Source organism: Pteropus medius, unplaced genomic scaffold (assembly GCF_902729225.1).
Source record: "Pteropus medius unplaced genomic scaffold, Ma_sr-lr_union100, whole genome shotgun sequence".
Classification (NCBI taxonomy): domain Eukaryota; kingdom Metazoa; phylum Chordata; class Mammalia; order Chiroptera; family Pteropodidae; genus Pteropus; species Pteropus medius.
In genome coordinates, this window is record NW_024346771.1 from 6,729,148 (window position 1) to 6,747,049 (window position 17,902).

A 17,902-nucleotide genomic window follows, 5' to 3' on the forward strand; every position below is an offset into this window, starting at 1 on the left:
CTGTATCTTATTGTTTTAAGGGGTGATCCACAGGCAAGGAATATAACATTTAAGCAAGCCCTGGGGAGTGGGATGAATCTTACTTTTTTGTGCACTACATGAGGCAAGCTTTACATGACCTACTGAAACCCAGAATCCCAGAAGGGGGCACGAATGCTGCCATTACTGTCAGTTTCAGCAGTATGGGACTGTCTCTATTGAACAAGTCTTCTAGTTGTGAACAAAGCCAGTCTATTCTCAGCCTGTCAGCTGCAGCTCAACTCAGCTTTTAGGTGAAATGAGGTATTTATTTGCTCTTTTATTCTTTGCCCATAGAAACTTCTTTTATATCAATCATGTGCGTGCATCTTCTTGTTCCATTTTAGATTCTTTCTGTCAGCTCTACTATATGTATGTCCAAAGAAATATTCACAGACTGAGAGACATGGAGTAAGGTAGGGAGGAGAAAGTTCTAGAATATACGTGGACTCAGTACTAGATTTTGAGACAGGCTACATCTACTGATGATAATAAACTTGACTGAAAGGTGGGCAGTCTCTTGTTCAGGCATTCATCTGTGCAAGAACTTAAATTTTAATTAAGAAACATTTGTGCACGGGTAGATGGAGGGCCTTCTTCTGGTAAAGTTCTGAAGTTACAGTAGTTTACTGTTTTTTGTTCTGCCAGCCCCACATACTAGAACTTTTAAAAATCCATTGCCCGGAAATTACATCACAGTCTCTAAGGATGAAATTCAGGTGTAAATCGTTTTAAAGCTTTCTAGGTGATTGCATTTGCAGACAATTTGAGAAATATTATGTTAATATTTTCAGGCCTTTGCAATTATATGTGAGTTTCTTGTGAGGGTATGTGGAAACTTTGCTGAAGGAGTTAAACTAATAATATTTCAATAATTGTTTAATCCATTTAGAATAATGCCAATTTCTCTGCCATGTTAGAAGCTAGCACCTTGTTAAATTCTCCACAGTTTACACTTTTACCCTTGTCTTTGCTAGTCTGGAAACTGGATTTTATAAGTACCCAGAGAAAATAAGACTGATATATCAGTTTATTAATATATTATTAGTGTGTCATTAGCTATTTCTATTGACAAGGGTCTTTGTCTCCTATGCTAGTGTTAGACTGTTAGGTAGACATGAGTGACTAGGGAATAAAGACCCCACCCAAAGACCTCTCCTAGAACATCCTTTTTATAGTTATAAATTACCACTACATCCTAAGGCACAAAGAAGTATAAAGCCTTAAATTAGCAGCTGGTTTGGTCCAGCTGCAGTGTTTGTGCAGTTAGTACTACCCTAACCTCTGTAACCTTAGCCATATTATACCATCATTATAATATCATGCATATGCCTAGAAGTTCATGAATCTAATTATAACAGACTGAGCTCTGGGTAACCACATGAGCAGTAGGCAAAGAGTTATGTAACAGCCAAATGTGAATCAAAATGACCTCACATGCCAATCAACTCATACAAGTCTTGTAAACACACATCCAGAAGCCAACATAAGACTGACACCCGGAGTTCCACGAGGTTATTTGGTGTAGCCCATTTCTCTCTTGAAACGTATTTTAATATATCTTTAATATATCTTTTTCTAAATCTCGCTGATCTGCAGTTCTTTATTGTGTCAGCAGAAAGACCCGAGGACCCCTCAGTGCTACTGGGGCAATGGCAGGTTTGAGATCTCTCCAATGGTAACAGCTTTTGGCACCATGACCTGTGTGGTCTTGGGAAGACTCAAGTCTCACCCTCTCCACTAGAGGCCCTTCTACCTATTCCATTTCTGTCATCCCAACATTCTCCTCTGAAGCTTCTCATTTTCTTCTGAGACCCGGCATCCCTTTCTCACCACTTCCCTCCCAACCTCACAGCTGTTTTTGCTCCCTAATTAGTCTCTCTGCCTGCAATCTCAATTGCCTAATTGATTTCTTCACCCACGATCTTAATTTCCTCTTCCTCGCAGGAGAGGGCAACCTTTCCCTTACCAGAAACGGCTTTCTCATTCCAAGAGCTCTGCCATATGGTAAAAAATTGGCTCCTTCATGCCGGAGAAGGGTCTCTCATGCCAGAAATGTGTTTCTTTTTCTTTCTCATCCCCCTCTCTTCCACTTTCACAGGCAGCAGTGCGCACACTCCCACGGGCCAGGAAGGAGCCACCAAGAAAAACAAAAAGTGGTGCTCAGCTTTTGGCACTGCAGGGTGCACACCTCTCAGCAGGCAGAGTAATACTCAGTAATACTTTTAGACTCAGATAGTGCCTACAAGCTAGTGTCTGCTGGTAGTTTGGGGATTACAAAGTAGTGCTTTTACCCAGTCTACCCAGGTTGGATTCCTGGTGAGGGAAGGTTTTTTTTTCCTCCTTCCTCCCCAGCAGCACCTACTTGCCAGCTCATGCTTGCAAAGAAGGTAGGACTTATGGCCCAAGACCCAGCTATCAGCAAAGTGCCCTTCCTCACAGGGGAAGTACACACATCATGCTCATAGGGGCCCTGCCTTCTCTCAAACTATGGGAGGGAGATAATAAGAAGTTCAGCTTGTAAATGGTCCTCTATAATACTATTACACAATTAGATTTTTTTTTTCAAAAGGCAGGAAAAGTGGGAAGAAATCCCCCATATATGGGCTTCTATGATCCTTTACCAAGACCCAGAAGTATTAGATGGCCCAATCATAGCACTGTGTCCCCCGAGATCACAAAATAATCAGGAATTTTCTCCTCCCCCTTTATCCTGGCACTCTGAATGGGGAACTGAGTTCTCTGTGGATTTCTTTTATTTTTTTATTTATTTATTTTTTTAGGTGAGGCAACACTTGGTTGATCTCACAGATTGCAAGGACCTTGTCAGTTTACAATCCTTTATTTTTTATTTTTTATGCCTATAGCACCTGGTCTTCCTAGGCAGTCTCCCATCCAAGTACTAACCAGGCCCGACTCTGCTTAGCTTCCAAGATCAGACAAGATTGGGCTTGTTCAGAATGATATAGCTGTAGACTATGTAGATTTCATCTATTTCACTATTCCTTGAGGAAATTAGATTTGCCCCCTCAGAGAAGTTATAAATACTGATAGGGGAATAATAAGAGGATGTATATGACAGCTGATGTCTATATTTATTGGTATTTTATACATATATAATATGGTGTGTTTTTGCCTCCAGATGGTATTACCAGTTTAAAATATTTAATTGGTTTGGAAAAACATGCCTTTTAGAGTTATTAACATTAATTATTAGAGGAATCTGAGTTCCCTACTTTTGGCTTCTCATTACAGAAAAGCTAAAATACAAATTAGAATGTGTTAATCAATGTTGTGTACCTCATTAAAATGTCTCTTAAAAATTGTACATATATTGCCAACAAAAGCCTATTCTTCTAGAGGTTACAAAATAGATTTATAAATTTACCAGTTTAAAGACGTTAATTGCTTACTTTTTAGCTGCCACTAGAAATTGAGGTTTATAAGAGTTAAAAATTCTAATTATGATAGAAAGTGAGCTAGCAAAAAATTTGAATTGCATTTTCTGTTTCTTTGACTGTTGGTCTGCTACTGATGTTATAGAAAATTTTTCTGAGTAGAAAACAAGGATTCTCTGCTCCGTAAAAATAAATTTGTGTTTTATGTTGTCTTAACTAGTTTTCTGAGGCTTTTAGAAAACATACTAACATTGACCCAAAGTCTGATGAAGACCAGACACTCCTGGCTATGCATTTCATAACTCAAGCTGTGTTAGATATTCAAAGGAAGCCCCAAAAGTTAAAGACTAGATCCCAAACCCACAGGCTGCCTTGGTCCCAGAGGTCTTTAAGGTGAAGAGTAGAAAAAAAGGCATACATTTTAGCTACCATAATATAGGGACCATCTCAAGGTGACCCTAGGCAATAAAAGTCCTTCAGGCATGGAGCGCCTTGACCTCGATTGGGCATAATCAATGCATAAACTGCAGGAAAGAAGGATACTAGAAAGGTGAGTATTTATCAAACTCTGGGAAGCCGGGGAGGGGTGGACCTTATAAGCCCTCTCTCCTCAGAGCTAGCCTCTCAAATGAGAGAGCTGCTCCCTCCTCCAACAAAGGAGGCCCAAGTGCTCACTACTCCAGTCCTAGAGAAATTCATTGCAGTCACAACAGTGGAGCCTCAGAAAACCCTCGACGTGGCAGAGAGGAAAAACTGAATTTTTACTAGATACTAGAGCTACTTACTCTGTCCTGACTTGTCCCATGGGCTTCTCTCCAACGCTAACTACAGAGTGATCGGGAATAAATAGCCAGCCTAAAGTTAGGTAATTTACTTTTCCCACTGTGGAACCTGGGCTAGTAATGAAATTCTCCGCCACACATCAGGACCAAGGTCCAGTATGGAAAGCCCCTCGTCCTGGGAAATAGGGAACAGTGGGAAAGGGTGCAACTCCCTTGCCCGTCACACAGTGCATGCTTGTGGGGAACCTGGTGCTAACCATTTGTGACGACCTAGTGTTTCCTATGGAGCAGGGCTGTTCCCTCCTTGCAGTTGAAAGTCAGCCCTCAACACAAATGGAAAGGGCCATATCAAGTTTCCTCAAGCTCCCCAATTACTGTCAAATTACAAGGAATCAATAGCTGGGTACATTTGTCTCAAATTAAACCAGTTTTTTATGAGTCTCCACAGGTTCCTCCAGAAAATAAAATGGGACATATAGTCTATTCCCGTGAACCCATGGAAGACCTTAAGTTCTATAGGTCACTAAGCACAAGAAACTTGATCAAATCCTCAAATACCCGCAAATCCTTGTTCTGTGAGGTAGTAAAGTCACCATCGAATAAATACCACAAGAAATGATTTCAGTTCCTTTTCTACTGAACCATGTAACTTGGAGCAAATCAATTAACATCTTGACTTAGGTTGCTTTATTTTTAACACATACTGCAATAGAGCATAATATTACATAAAAATACAGTAACCTATTTACTGAAGAATAGTAAAAGCTACCTCGTAGTGAAGGTTGTTTTTTGTTTTGTTTTTATAGAAGGGTTTTGGCATATTTTCCCAAAATATTTCATTTGATTTTCACATTAATCTTTAGATTATGTGTTTTTATCAATAATTTGAAGATGATAAAACTAAGATTCATGAAATTTGATGCATTTTTCCAAAGCAAACAAGGCAGTAAGTAACATACCCAGGATTCACATGTAATTCACTGACTACAAAGTCTTTTTACCTTTGGTTCACAATGCTGTCTTTATGGAGTTTGGTCTGGATGATGTTTTGAGGTCATTTCTAGTCATAGTGACTACACAAGTACAGCATATACTTATTACTTCTTTATCTGGCCCACTGTCTTCCTGCTGCTTTTACGATATAAAGTTTATTCTCTGCCTATTTTACCTGAGCCTCCCCACCTTTACTTAATTCCCACAAGTATAAATTAGCAGCTCTCACTTAACTATTGACTAGTGTCTGTCTATCTAGAAAGAGTCAGGGAAACAATAGACTTTATGTAGTGTTTTATGGAGTAAATAAAATAATGCTCCTTGGTGCCAACTCATCAGGTGCCTTGTTAGAATCATTTCATTATATTCTCACCTACTTTGCAACACCAAAGGCTGGCTTTGTGATAATATGTCTTTTGAATGCAACCTCAGTCTATAAGCCTATAGATGCAGAGAGACTAGCAGAGAAGAATAGTCACAGACCTTTTATTTATTTTTTTTCTTTTTTTGATCTTGTGACTCCCACTCCAGGGCTCCAGCCCCCCAAGGTAAGTGTTCTTTTCCCAAATGGAAGCACTAAAGTGCAGATAATTTAAATATTTTACTCGAATTACTTGACTTTGAGCCTGGATTCAAACTGAGATTTTCTGACTCCCATCTCACCATACTGTCTTTACTCATCACATCTTCTTACTCTGGTTAAGTTTAAAATGTGTGTAGTCAGTATCAGTCTCTGTTCTGGGTGCTAGAAATAGAGTTGGGAACAGACCCAAGTCTCTGATTTCACTGACCTGATGCTTTAGTGGGGTAGTAACTGGCAATAAACAAGGACATTAATAGATAATAAAATATAACTTTGTATAGTGCTGTGTTATGAAGAATTAATTTCAGGGTGCGTATTAGAAAGTAATGAGGCTTGGACTGTGCAATTTAGATGAGGTCAAAAAGAAGGCATTTAAAAAGAGACCCAGAGAGGTCCAAGACAGTGGTAGCATAGGAGGACACTGAACTCACACCTTCCCATGAGTAAACTCAAATATACATTCATATATAGAGCTATTACTCCTGTGAGACAACTGAGGGCCAAAGGAATAACTTCTGAACAACAACCAAGAGAAAGAGACTGAATAGAGGATGAGAAACCACAAATGTCTTTCAGAAGCTGCCAGAGGACCTGAGAAGCATTATTGTTTACATACTCTACAACTTCAATGGGCCAAGTGGGAGCTCTATTTCGGTGCTTCAGCCTACCTGGAAGATCGCTACAGTGTATTCCCATCTACATTGTCCAGAGCCTTTGCCTCCAAACACAGGGAGCAACAGGAACTACAGTGCTTCATCACAGGCACCTGGCTTCGCTATTTAGAGATGCTTCAGCCTTTCAGATCAATGCCACAGGTATCAGAAGCACCTGCCCAGCTCCAAACAGCTTCCGTAAACTGCCCAGTACATAAAGCCTCCACAGAGGTTGCTTCCACAGAAGACCACGTCCTGCACACAAAACAAGAGAGAGACTGTATGGAGAAAGATGGGGAGCCGTGGGAGCTCACCAAAGACTGTGGGACTTCTCCAGGATCAAAGGCACCAGTGAGCACCATGGTTTCTATCCCCATCTACCTCCTTTGGAGGCTCTATTCAGGTGCTCTGTCCTACCTGCAAGGTCGCTGCGGCATGTACCCGGACATGCTGCCATAGCCCATTTTAGCTCCAAACAAAGGGAGTAAGCAGGATCAATGAGGAATTACTACAGGCATCTACCCTCCTCATGCAAAGCCCCAGACACCTTAGGCAGCCAATCGGCTGCTAATTGTCTTCCAAAACCACTTATCATATACAGCCTACAACAGAGGTTGTTTCTATTAGAGGCTGCTTTTTTAAGACTGGGAGTGATAGTTATTTTGTCTGATTCATAAAAACAAACATAGAAAATAAAACAAAATGAAAGACAGGAGGATACCTCTCAAGTGGAGAAACAAAAAAAAATTCCCTGCTGGTGGCGGGGAGGGAGGGGGTGGGGTACTAAGGAAAGAAAGATAAGTAATTTGCCTGATAAATAATTCAAAAGAAGTCTATGGCCATGGCACCTTGAACAAGCCCAATCTCATCTGATCTCGGAAGCTAAGCAGGGTAGGGCCTGGTTAGTACTTGGAGGAGAGACCACCTAGGAAGACCAGGTGCTGTAGGCATAAAAAATAAAAAATAAGAGATTGTAAGCTGACAAGGTCCTTGCAATCTATGAGGTCAACCGAGGGTTACTTCAGCTAAAATAAAATAAAATAAAATAAGAATTCAAAAGAAATGATCATAAGGATCATTTCTTATGATCATTTCTTTTGAATTCTTATTTTATTTTGAAATGATCTTGGTTAGATCAATTATCTAACCAAGCTTGAGAGTGAAATAGAGAAACTTAAGGAGAACTTTGACGAAGAGGAAGTATAATTAAGAACCAAACAGACCTGAAGAATACAATAACTGAAATGAAAAGTACATGAGAAGGAATCAATAGTAGATTAGCTAATACAGAAGAATGGGTCAGTGACTTGGAAAATAGACTAGTGGAAATCAACCAATCAGAACAACAAAACAAAAAAAAAAAATGAGAAAAAAAATCCCAGGATAGTTTAAGGGACCTCTGAGATAATACCAAACACTCAAACATTTACATTATAAGAATCTTAGAAGAAGAAGAGAGAAAGAAACAGAAACTTTATTTTAAAAAAAATAATGGCTGAAAGCTTCCTTAATCTGAGAAAGAAAATAAACATCCAGGTCCATGAAGCACAGAGAGTTCCAAACAAAAGAACCCAGAGACCCAAAGTTGAGATAAATAGACAGTCTTGAAGAAAGCAAGACAAATGGGTTCAGAACAAAAGAAACCCCGTAAGTCCATCAGAAGATTTTTCAGGAGCAATTTTACAGGCCAGAAGGGAATGACGGAACATCTTAAATTGCTCAAAGAAGGGAAACTACAATCTAGAATAGTTTACCCAGCACAGTTATCATTCAGAATTGAAAAAGAGATAAACAATTTCCCAGACAAACAAAAACTGATGGCGTTCATTACCATTAAATCAGCTTTATAAGAAATATTAAAGGGTCTTCTCTAAGCACAAAAGGAAAGGCCAAAACCAGACCAGAAATGAGAAAATGTGAGAAAAAAGAATATCTCACATGTTAAGTAAATATTTAATACATACAGTGAATCAGATATTTAAAAAACTGCTATGAAGGTTAAAAGGAAAAGTGCCAAACTCAACCTAAACTGCAATAAGTAGTTAGGAGACACGTGGCATAAAAAAATTCTAAAACATGACATCACTAACATAAGGCGTGGAGGTGGGAATAAAAATGTAGATCTTATAATAATGTAATCAAACTTAAAATACATTGCTATTAATATAAAATAATATATATAAACTTCATGGTAACCAAAAACCTACAAAAGACATACAGAAAACAAAGAGAAAGGAAATTAACAAAATGCTAAAGAAAAATAGCAAACCACAAAGGAAGAGATCAAGAGAAGAAAGGAACAGAAAACTATAAAAACAACCAAAAAAATAAAAAATAAAATAAAGCAGTAATAGGTACGTACTTACCAATAATTACTTTAAATGTAAATGAATTGAATATTTCAATAAAAAATGGGTGCCTAAATGGTTTAAAGGTATTACCCATCTCTATGCTGATTACAAGAGACTCACTTCAAATGGAAAGATGAACACAAACTGAAAGTGAAGGGATGGTAAAAGATATTCTATGCAAATAGAAATAAAATTAAAGCTGGATAGCAATACTCTATCTGACCAAATAGACTTCAAAATAAAAAAATGTATAAATCAAAGGCATTATATAATTATAAAGGAGGTCCATCTAAGGAAAAGATATAATAATTGTAAATATATACACATCAATATAAAAAGCAATTATTAATAAACATAAAGGGAGAAATCCACAGTAATATAATAATAATATCACACTCATCTTTTTAATATCACACTCACCTTAAAAGACTGATCATCCAGATAGAAAATTAATAAGTAAATAATGGTTGCGATGTCACATTAGACTAGATTGATTTAATAGATATTTATTGAAAATTTCATCCACAAAACTGAAGAATGTACACTTTTTTTTTAAAGTGTACATGGAACATTCTAAAGGCTAGATAACATTTTAGGCCACAAAACAAGCTTCAATAAATTCAAGATGGTTAAAATCATAGCAATTATTTTTTTTCTGAGCACAATGACATAAAAATCAACTAAGAAAGAAAACTGGAATAAAACACAAATGTGTGGTGACTAAACAACATACTACTAAACAATCAATGGATCAAAGAAGGAATCAAACAAGATATCAAGACTATCTCAAAAAAAATGAAACCAAAAACACAACTTTTCAAAGTTTATGAGATGCAGCAAAGGCAGTCTGAGAGGGTAGTTCACAGCTATACAGTCTACCTCAAGAAACAAGAAAATCTCAAGAAAATAAGTTAACTCTACACCTAAAAAAGCTACAAAAAGGAAAACAAACAAAACTCAAAGTAGAGAAAGAAGGAAATAGCTAATATCAGAGTAAAAATAAATGAAATAGAAATTACAAAAAAATAGAAAAGATCAACAAAACTAAAAGCTGGTTCTTTGAAAATTATAAAAACTGACAAACTTTTAGACAAACTCATTAAGAAAAGAGTCAAAATAAGCAGAATCATAAATGAAATATGCAAAGTTATATCTGATACCACAGAAATACAAAGAATCATTAAAGAATACTATAAACAATTATATACCAACAATTTTGACAGTCTACAAGAAATCGATTAATTTCTAGAGGTATATAATTTTACGGTACTGAATCAGGAAGAAATACAAAATTTAAGGAGATTAATTACTAGTAATAAAATTGAACTATTAATAATATATATATAGATATATATATCCAAGAACAGATAGCTTCACAGGTGAATTTTACCAAACATTCAAGGGTTTTATTATATAACAAACTCACAGCTTATATCGTACCCAGTAGTGAAAAGTTGAAATCTTTTTTTTACTAAGGTCAGAAATAAGACAGAAATGCCCACTATCACCACTTCTAATTAACATAGTACTGGAAGTCCTAGCCACAGCAATCAGACAGAAAAACAAACAAACAAACAAACAAACAAACAAACAAATATAACATCCAAATTGGGAAAGAATTAAAACTCTCAGCATTTGTAGATGACATAATTCTATATGTAGGAAACATTAAAGATTTCACCAAAAACTATTAGAATACATGAATTCAGTAAAGTTACAGAATACAGAATAAATATACAGTAATCTATTGTATTTCTATACACCAATAATAAATGATATAAAGGAGAAATTAAGAAAACAATGATAGTTGCAATTGTATCAAAAAGCATAAAATATCAAGAAATAAATTTAATCAAAGAGGTAAGCCACCTGTCATCTGAAAACTATAAGGTACTGAAGAAAGAAATCAAAGAAGATACAAATAAATGGGAAAATATGCTTATGGATTGGAAGGATTAATATTATTAAAATGTTCTCACTACCTAAAGCAAGAATCAATGTAATCTTTATTAAAATACCAATGACATTCTTCTCAGAACTAGAACAACTAATCCTAAAATTTACATGTAACCACAAAAGAAACTGAAAAGCCAAAGAAATCTTGATAAAGAAAGAAGTGGGAGGTATTATGCTTCCTGATACCAAACTATACTACAAAGTTACAGTAATCAAAACATTATGATAATGGCATAAACATGGATATATAGATCAATGGAATAGAATAGCCCAGAAATAAGTCCATGCTTATACAGTCAACTAATCTACAATAAAGGCAGCACGGCTGCAATGGAGTAAACACAGTCTCTTAAATAAATGGTGTTGGAAAAACTGGAGAGATACATGTAAAAAATAAAATTGGACCACTTTCTTACACCGTATACAAAAATAAACCCAAAATGGATGAAAAACTTAAATGTAAGACTTGAAACCATAAAACTCCTTAAAAGAAAAGATAGACGGTAGACTTTTTGACTTTGCTCTTAGCAATATTTTTTGGGTATATCTCCTTGGGCAAAGGCAATAAAAGCATAAAGAAACAAATGAGATTACATCAAACTAAAAAGCTTTTGCATAGCAAAGGAAGCCATTAGCAAGATGAAAAGGCAACCTACTAAATAGGAGAAAATATTTGCAAGTGATCCATCCAATAAAGGGTTAATATTGAAAATGTACAAGGAACCCATACAATTTAGCACACACAAACACAAAGAATCCCATCGAAAAAAGACAGAGGACCTAAATAGACATTGCTCCACAAAGGGTATATAGAAGGCCAATAGATATATGAAAAGATGCTCAACATCACTAATCATCAGGAAAATTAAAAGTAAAACCACAATGAAATATAAGCTCATACATGTCAGAATGGCTATCATCAAAATCAACAAACAAGTGTTGTCAAGAGTGTAGAGAAAAACAACTGTCATACACTGCTGGTGGGAATGCAAATTATGCAGCTATTATGGAAAACAATATGGAGGTTCCTCAAAAATTAAAAATAGAGCTTCTATATGATCCAGCAATTCCATTGTTGGGTATTTATCTAAAGAAAACAAAAACTCAAATTTGAAAAGATATATGCACCCCCGTGTTCATTGCAGCCTTACTAGCAATAGCCAAATGTATGGAAAAAATCCGGGTGTCCATTGATAGATGAATAGATAAATAAGATATGAGACATATAAGAATAAAATTTTGTCATTTGCAACAACATGGACAGACCTAGCGGGTATCCTCCTAAGTGAAATAAGTCAGAGAAAGACAAATACCATATGATTTTACTTATACGTGGAATCTAAAAACAAACAAGAAAACTCACAAAATAAAACAAATGAATAAACAAAACAAAACGGAAAAGACCCATACATACAGAAAACAAGCTGATGGTTATCAAAGGCAGGCAAGTAAAGGATGAGGTAAAAGAATTCTTCATTGGGCTTACATATAGCAATACTGACTGAAATTGGGAAAAGCACATTGACCAACCCGATTAGCCAATATTAATTAACAAATTCAATAAAAAATTAAAAAATAAATAAGACAATATAAAAGGAGGCCAGTGTGCTAGAAAGAAGCAGACATATATGATCTAGGGGACAGTATTCCAGAGAGAGGAAGAGCAAGTTCTAAGGTCTCGATGTGGGATTGGCTGCCTGTTTGAGTTACAGATACAGGGTATGTTCCTGCAGTGTAGAAAGATTTCCTCTCTTGTCCACTTGTCACTAATAAGAATTGTTGTTGCTTAGACCAGAGGGAGGATCATGCCCTGGGCCAGCAGAAGGACACAAATTCCATCTGGAGTCATGGTGCCATTCATCACTCTAGGAAGGTGGTTGCTCATTACCCTTCTGGGCGAAAGTCAGTCAGCAAGCCCAGGTTAGCTCAGGCTATCTCTCCCTGGGGAATCTATATAATCCACATAGCTATTTGGTTTTGTTTTTAAATTACAACAGTGGTCTTTCATTACATAAATTCTAAGTAAAATTAATAAAATTACATAAGGGATTGATTGCCACAATGACTTACAGAATGTTCCAAAGGAGAAAATAAATAAACAAAAGGGTTGGAGTAAAGGAACAAGATAGTTCAGTTATGTTAAGCTGACCCTTCTTTATTTCTCAAAAAGTCGCATTCAAATCTCTCTTTGCATTTGGATGGCTTATAGTGGTTGGATGTTTGTTATGGGAAAATGACCACCTTTTCTGCTATTCTTTCAATCAAGTCAATGTAGTTTATGACAATAAAAGAGACAAATGCAAAATCATCAGAGTCTCTGCTCCCTGATAAAGCATAGGATCTGGTAAATGACATTAAACAGAAGCATAGAGGATGTCTTCTAATTCTGTTGAAATAATCAGCTTTTCCTTCCTTAAGCCCTACTACCCCTGCTTTGGCAGGAGGGCAATAGCTAAAGGATATGTGATGATGTTCAAGGCAACAGAACCCAGAGTATTTCAGGTAACATTTATTCTGAGGAAGTTATTCTTTTTCAGGTCTGAAAAAGAGGACTGGGTCCTAGAAGGGAATTGATGGTGCTGCAGTTGACAATGCTGTTTTGTTTTGTCTCTATTTCAACATGCTTTTCCTGTTCAGAAAGTCATGCATATAATATCTGGCTTACACAATAATATTTAAAGTGCCCCACCAGCCAGCCATGCAGGAGACTGGGGTTTCTCAAGGACAGTGACGTATGTACTGAGCACTCACTGTAAAAATGCTATGCTTCTTGAAGGAACATTTTCTCTTATCTTAATATTTGGCCTGCTAGGGTCTGGGACAATATATATGAATGCAAGAGATTGAAGTTATATAGTTTTTTCTGAAGTCAATAGTTTTTTCTGAAGAATAGCTCCTACAGGTAAATCTGAATCCAGCCAAGATGGCATTGGGGTGGGAAGGAGTCACAGTAGTTGTTCAACGCACATGCTCATCATCTTTTCCTATAAAAAATTTCATACATTTGGCATTTCACGTACACAGTTAATTAATTATATATTTCCCAGTTTCTCTTTCTAAATCATGTTTGCTTCACACTTACCTTCAGACTGCTCCCAGTGTCTTGGTTCACGGCTGGGACTGTAAAGACAATCAGGACTCCACTTTGCCTCTAAAGACTCATAGTCTCCATTAACAAACAGGTCAGGCCTGGGAAGGGCACAAGGTGTGTGATCTGCTCCTGCTTCATGCTCACTTAGCTGCCCATAGTGGATGAAAAATAAGAGGCAAAGCAACTGTGACTCACACACTTATCAGCTGAGAAAGTCACATTCTGTTATAGACTCTAAAGGATGATAAGAGGGAAGAGAATGAGAAAGTTCTGATATTGTGGAAACCCTAGAAAATGTTGGAGTGAAAGACTGAAAGTAAAGAAGGCATGTTCGATGGACTTCAGAACAGCCACCTGGAGTGGCTGCGAAGGAGGAGAAAGTCATGTTAATGTGACACCTAAGCAGAAAATTACTGCACACTCGAATCATTATCAAGTAACTTTAATGTAGGGAGGAGGCAAGAGAATTAAAATGTTAATCAAACTACTTTCAGAGACTAAAATATGCTGATCAGCCCTGCAGCCCCGGCCAGGAAGACACCTTCAGAACAAAGGAAGATTTCTACTGGGATTGCTAATAACCCATTTCCCCACACCTGTAGAAAGAGAAACAGAAAAAACAGTCTTTAAGGGGCTGTCCTACACAAATAAAATCATTCATTCCCTATGACTAAAACCATTGGGAACCTATGGATTAAAGACTGGGAACTGCCAATCCCTCCTTTCAGGCTATATACTCTTCTCCTTCCCTTTCCTCACTGTATGTCCATATCAAAGGAACTAAAGAATGATATATAAACTGAATTCTCTGAACATTTGGGGTCCCTCTCACTTTCTGTCTCTGAGAGGAAACCACACTGTCTGTGGAGAGTTATCACTTGTCTAATAAACTTTCCCTTTAACTCTGACTGGCATGTGTTGAATTCTTTCTACACTCTTTGCCAGAGGACCCTCTTCTTGTCCTGGTGCAGGGCTTGGTCCCATACTCACTCAGAGAAATTTGCCCTGTCCTGCTTCAACAAGTCCTGACACCCAGGCTGCATGCAGACTGATTGCACCAGAACCTTGGGCTGGGGCCCAGACATGCTTAACATTTCTTGAATGTCTCTGTGTGCAGCCACAACTGAGAACCTGTAAACCAGAGGGTCTCAGTGGTAGATTAGTCTCACACAGCTACTGTTGACATTCAGCCATTTCTTGCCTTCTTGCTTCAATTTCCAATTTCCAGAGAGGAAATTCCAGCCAGATTCCCTCTCCCCCAGGAAGCGTCCCTATCTACCTTGACTTGGGAATATATTTCCCTCCCAAACCAGAATTTTTTCTTTGATTCTCTTAAAGCACATTAAGTCTTTTAATTATACAGACATAAATGACGAACAGTAACTCACAATGACAAATTAACAAGTGTACATATGCTACAAGGCTTTAGGGTCCAGAAACCCAGTTCCAGGTGTTGTACAAAATGTTTTTCATGCATAATTGCACTAAAACCTCACAATCATTCTATGAAATAGAAAACTGCGTATTCCTTTTTCCAGACGGGATAACAGAAGTTTAGAAAAGTAACTGGCAAAGATCATTTGTCATGTCTTAATAAAGATTGGGCATGAGCCCAGTTCCGTTTGATTAGAACCTTGACCTTAATGACAGTATTGTAATCACAGCACCTAGTTCTATCTTGTTTTTAACAAGACTCAGAACTAAGGTCTAACTCTTGTATACACCACTTATGAGCAACACTTGAGAAACACCACTTACGAGTAACATTTGTGAACGCTTAATTGCTACCCCTTAAAACCCCACCCCAAATCTTGGATTGAGAGAGACAGATCCAAACCTTGCTTCCTGTCTCTTTTCTAGTCGATGCAAAAATAAAGCTCCTTTCTTTTCTCCAAAGACGGTGCTATGCTCCTATGTGCATTGGGAATAGAGCCTTTGGTATCAGTATAACATGGTCATATGGAAATATCATAGGATCAGATAATGGCCATGCTTACTCATGGTTGTCTTTTTGATGTTGAGGCTCAAGCCTCAACCCAACACAACTCTAGTCCCTATGGTCCTTCTTCACCATGGTCACTCATCACACCTGGATGATGTTTTGGGGGCTAAAGATTGAATCCAGACAGACCAAGGCTAGAGTAAAAGTACTCCAAATTTAAACTGTGTGACCTTGAGTGAGTTACTTCTTTATCTCTTTGAGTTTTACTGCTCATATATACAATGAGGATTTTTTTCAAAGCATTGTAAATGAGGGCTAAAAGGGAAAGCACATAAAAGCCTATTAAAATGCAAATGCATAACAGACTCCTAATAGATGGTAGTGAATGGGGGAGTGGATGATTTGCATTTCTGATATGCTACAGACACAGAACTCTGCTCAGCTTACCTGCTCTTTGGGGCCCTGCCTCCCATGAGACTAGAATGGAAGCTTGTATAAACCTTAGTCCTGGCCCAAAGAAGGGACACGATTGTCCCCAGAGCCCTTGCTCCAATCACTGAGGTCAGCACCATTCTGTGTCTATGCTCACCTTTGACATGGTGGATACTTCTGGCCTTGTTTCTCTCTGCTCTCTCCCCCTGTGTCACCTTCACTGCTTCCTAACTTTCTGTTAAAACCAGGTTACTAAGTATGTAATAACTATTTTTAAAGAGTAATCACTCCTGAATAAACATTAGGGATTTATACCCAAGATGGAGATAGAGCTTCAGGGTAGGAGTTTTGTAGCTGTCCCTTTGATCCCTCGAAGACTCATGTACTGTGGGAGGGGTTGCTGTGCTTCATAGACACCAGACAACTTTTCCTGGAGCTTGTGTTCATGTGCCCTGAGAACCGTAATGCAACAGACAACCATGGCCTGCTTTCACATACTCAAAGCTTACTGAAAAATCAACAGTATTATTTTTATTTTAAATAAACATACATGCACACCTATATCTCCCCCCAACACAAATTCACTCACTGAATTTCATTAATATTTAATATAAAATATAAGACTTCAGACATATTTCACACCTGGAGTAGGTTATTTATGATTAAGACCCTATGCCCAATCTGAGTTTATATTCGATTGCCTCCTACATTAAGAATGTTTAGGTAAGAAGAATGTTTAGGTGAGCAGCCTTGGGGGAGCTGTGTAGAAGCAGAGGCCCAGTGGTCAGAGAAAGAAATCTGTTATCTCAGTTCAAATTTGAGCTCTGTTTCCAGAGAGTTGTAGAAATGTCATCCTTTTTACATGTAAAAAGAAATGCTGTGTTGGTTGTTCTGTTTGCTTCCCCACCCTCCATCTACATTCACACATTTTTCTGCCCTGTTGTGGGTTCCAGAAAGCTGACCTTGTGGAATGCATGCCCTGAGAAGCAACTCTGAGGTAACTCAGGGCAGAAGAAGAGGAACATTGAGAGGTGTCCCCTGCACACTCTTGCCTTCCTGTGGAGTCTTGGCAGTGACCACATTTCTCTATGGCCTTAGCTCCTACTGGGAATCTCCTTTCCAGCTGTAAGTTCTTGTTAAGTTCCAGAAACACTGTTTTCTCATGCCAGGGGGAAGAGTTTCTCTCTGAGATTAGTCCTAAGGCCTGATGAAGTTTCACCCTCACTTACAGGCTCCTGTAACCTGGCCCACACCATCTGCACATCACTCATCCTAAAGCTTTTCTTGGTTTTATACATACTGAGTCATTACTTTCCTGCCTCTCTCTGACTAATGAAGTATTAATGCCTAAGAGTTCTGGATTGTTTAGGTTATGACTACATGTGCAACGTCGTGTTCACTTAATACGTACTGAATAGGTGGCTGCTATTGTTATATTCTGTGTTTACTTCTGGGTAAGAGACAGGTGACCAGGAGATTCTGTGCTAGAAGTCACATGTGCTAGTATAGCCACACTGCTCCAGGGATTTGGCACACCAAATGGCTGCTCTCTGTCCTGCACAGGAAAAGAACATGTGCAATATCATGCATATTTTCTGCGGGTTTTCCCTTATTCGAGCTTCTTCGCCTCAGGATTTGTGGGCTATAGAACAGAGATGTTCTCCCTCCCTCAGCTCTATGTGCCCCACCACCGATTATCGAGA

At 37.9% G+C, this 17,902-nt stretch overlaps 2 pseudogenes; one reads left to right on the forward strand and one right to left on the reverse strand.

The window, feature by feature from the left end:
• Positions 1-2,876: 2,876 nt before the first annotated feature.
• Positions 2,877-2,995, reverse strand: LOC120613871 (uncharacterized; annotated as a pseudogene).
• A 4,263-nt stretch (positions 2,996-7,258) lies between these two features.
• Positions 7,259-7,377, forward strand: LOC120613875 (uncharacterized; annotated as a pseudogene).
• The last annotated feature ends 10,525 nt before the right edge of the window (positions 7,378-17,902 follow it).